The sequence below is a fragment of the Ictidomys tridecemlineatus genome, chromosome 5 (assembly GCF_052094955.1).
Source record: "Ictidomys tridecemlineatus isolate mIctTri1 chromosome 5, mIctTri1.hap1, whole genome shotgun sequence".
In the NCBI taxonomy this organism is placed as follows: Eukaryota; Metazoa; Chordata; class Mammalia; order Rodentia; family Sciuridae; genus Ictidomys; species Ictidomys tridecemlineatus.
The window spans coordinates 128,639,275-128,643,003 of record NC_135481.1 but is presented as its reverse complement, the minus strand read 5'-3'; the positions used below and the strand labels follow the sequence as shown (position 1 = coordinate 128,643,003).

General features: G+C 43.5%; 1 pseudogene; it reads left to right on the top strand.

The window, feature by feature from the left end:
- Positions 1 to 1,372: 1,372 nt before the first annotated feature.
- LOC101959613 (ADP-ribosylation factor 1 pseudogene) lies at positions 1,373 to 2,077 on the top strand (annotated as a pseudogene).
- Positions 2,078 to 3,729: the final 1,652 nt, after the last annotated feature.

Here is a 3,729-nt window from a genome sequence, read left to right as displayed (position 1 = left end):
TTGATTTTCAGTTTCATTCCATTATAGTCAGATAAGATGCATGGTATTATCTCTACTCCTTTATATTGTCTAAGAGTTTCCCTGTGACATAATATATGATCTATTTTTGAGAAAGATCCATGTGCTGCTGAGAAAAAAGTGTAACTGCTTGATGTTGGGTGGTATATTCTATATATGTCAATTAAGTCTAGGTTGTTAATTGTGTTATTCAGTTCTATAGTTTCCTTATTCAACTTTTGTTTGGAAGATCTGTCCAGTGGTGAGAGAGGTGTGTTGAAGTCTCCCATGATTATTGTATGGTGGTCTATTAGACTCTTGAACTTGAGAAGAGTTTGCTTGATGAACATAGCAGCACCGTTGTTTGGGGCATATATATTTATGATTGTTATGTATTGTTGGTGTATGGTTCCCTTGAGCAGTATGTAGTGTCCCTCTTTATCCCTTTTGATTAATTTTGGCTTGAAATTTATTTTATTTTATATGAGTATGGACACTCCTGCTTGTTTCTGCAGTCCATATGAGTGATATGATTTTTCCCAACCTTTCACCTTCAGTCTATGTATATCTTTTCCTATCAAATGCATCTCCTGTAGGCAGCATATTGTTGGGTCTTGTTTTGTGATCCATTCAACTAGCCTGTGTCTGTTAATTGGTGAGTTTAAGCCATTAACATTTAGGGTTATTATTGAGATATGGGTTGTTCTTCCAGCCATTTTTGTTTATTAATGTTACTAAACCTGATTTGTTTTCCTCTTTGATTATTTTCCCCCCATTTACTGTCCTACCTCCCACTGTTGGTTTTCATTGTTTTTTTCCATTTCCTCTTCTTGTAATGTTTTGCCAAGGATTTTTTGAAGAGATGGTTTTCTAGCTGCAAATTCTTTTAACTTTTGTTTATCGTGGAAGGTTTTAATTTCATCATGCATCCTGAAGCTTAATTTTGCCGGATACACGATTTTTGGTTGGAACCCATTTTCTTTCAGTGTTTGAAATATGTTATTCTAGGATCTTCTAGCTTTCAGAGTCTGTGTTGAGAGATCAGCAGTTATCCTGATTGGTTTGCCCCTAAATGTAATCTGCTTCCTTTCTCTTGTAGCTTTAAAAATTCTCTCCTTATTCTGTATGTTGGGCATCTTCATTATAATGTGTCTAGGTGTAGATCTCTTATGATTTTGCACATTCGGCGTCCTGTAGGCTTCTAGAATTTGGGATTCTGCCTCATTCTTCAAGTCTGGGAAGTTTTCTCATATTATTTCATTGAATATATTGTTTATTCCTTTGGTTTGGAGCAAAGAAGATGAGATAATGAACAATCAAGAATGGATGGCAGTCAGCGCCACCATCTTGTGGGAGCCAAACCAACACTTGGCTCGAAGCAGCTGCTGCTGAGGTCTCTGGCCAGTGTCGCTTCCAACCACCCACAAAGATGGGGAATATCTTTGCAAACCTCTTCAAGAGCCTTTTCGGCAAAAAAAGAAATGTGCATCCTCATGGTGGGCCTGGATGCTGCAGGGAAGAAGACGATTCTGTAAAAACTGAAGCTGGGTGAAATTGTGACCACCATTCCCACCATAGGTTTTAATGTGGAGACCGTTGAGTACAAGAACATCAGCTGTGTGGGATATGGGTGGCCAAAACAAGATCCGACCACTATTTCCAGAACACCCAAGGCTTGATTTTTGTGGTGGACAGCAATGACAGAGAGCATATGAATGAGGCCAGTGAGGAGCTCATGAGGATGCTGGCTGAGGATGAGCTGAGGAACACTGTCCTCCTGGTGTATGCCAGCAAGCAGGACCTCCCAAACACCATGAACACTGCTGAAATCGCAGACAAGCTGGGGCTGCACTCCCTAAGTCACAGAAACTGGTACATTCAAGCCACCTGTGTCACCAGCGGTTTCGGGCTCTATGAAGAACTGGACTGGCTGTCCAGTCAGCTCCTGAACCAGAAGTAAACCAGAATCCCCCACTCCCTCACTTTCTCCTCTCTGCCATCACTTTCCTCTCATGTGGCAAACGTGGGACTCTGTGGTCCTGAGTGCCAGAAGCTGTTTCCATGGGTTGGTCAGTGTGCATCGCACTGTGCTATACAAGTGCAGACACAGCTTGCAGCCAGGTTTTTATTTAATGTAAATACTTTCTGTTTCCACTGAGGCAGTTTCTGGTACTCCTATGCAATATTACTCAGCTTTTTTTATTGTAAAAAGAGAATCAACTCACTGTCAGTACTGAGGAGGTATTTAGGCATGTGGGCACCTGGGCTCCAGGAGCTCCTGGGCTGTAGATTGGTGTTGGGATCCATTTGGTGGTTGGTTTTTAACCCAAACTCAGTGCATTTTTTAAAATAGTTAAAAATACAAGATAAGGAGAACACTTGAACTCACAGAAGGGAGACTATGCCTAGTGTACAGCCTGCATGCTGGTCCATCGGATCAGCTGTTCCCCTGTGGGAACACACGACCGTGACACAAACCACCATCCACCGCATGGTCCCTGTAGAGACCCCGTGACTCACCTGTCTTTGGGTCACTTGCATTCCATAGCGTTGTGCTTGTACTTGTGCTCACACAGTCACCTGGGGGCGGGCTAGGAGAGCCATTGCAGGGGACACGGCCCAAACGCGCCCTTTGTTGGCATGTGGCCAGAGCAGTAGCCCATGTTCCCAGCACCCACTCACTCTTGCATCTGCTCAGCCCACTGGTAGGAGGTCTGGATCTCACCAGAGTGAGTGCGTGCAAGCTGGGAGGATTGGTCCACTCCAGACCCACAGGTCCCGGAGCATCCCCATCTCCATGTGTGAAGTAGTTTCCTCCCTCAGCCTGCAAGGGTCCGATTTGCCATCAAAAAAGATGACCTCTACTTTTTTCTTTTGTATTTTAATAAACACTGAAAAAGCTGGAGCTGTTAAATTTATATTGGGGAAACCTCAAAACTGGTTTATTTGGTGTAGTGGAACCTCTTAATGCTCTCAATACACGATTAGTAATCAACTGTTTTGTATACTTTTTTCAGTTTTCATTTTGACAAGCACTATAATTATAGTTATTAGAATAAACTCTCTTAACTGTTAAAAAAAGAAGAGTGGCAACAGAGACTCTTTCATTTGGAATTCAATTCTGTGAAGCTTCTGCAGTTCCAAGTTGGGTTAGTTCCTGGAGCACAACTGCATTTTTGTGTTACCTTCTTTCCTAAACAGCCAAAAATTATATCAAAGTGGTGTTAACCACTCTTCCTCCTGAGGGAGGATGCAGGCCAGCCTGCTTTCTGCCTCCTCTGTGGATGGGCTCATCACCTGGGCCCTGCAGAGCTTGTCCAGGTCCCTGAGCCCCTGGTCCTTCCCCCAACCTATCAGAGTGGTGAGCCTGGCTCTCCTGCTCAGGAAAGCCTGCCTTCCCCACTCCAGGTCTCTGCTGGGAAGACATGTGGACCAGGACCTGAGAAGCCACCCCAAAAGGGCCCCTGAATCCTAACTACAGTTGCAGAAGCCTTGACCTGAGGCTTGTTAGTGACACTGGGGTTTGACAACATTACCCAGCAGAAATGATCATGTAGCTGTGGCAGAAGGATTACAAGTTTACAATCAGTCTGAGAAATTTAACAAGACTGTCTTAAAATAAAAAGAGCTGGGGATGTAGCTCAGGGGTGCAGCACTAGAGTCCTAGCACTAGGGCTGGATCCTCAGTGACTTCCACCCTCAATACTGGAGTTTAAAAATAAATAAATAATA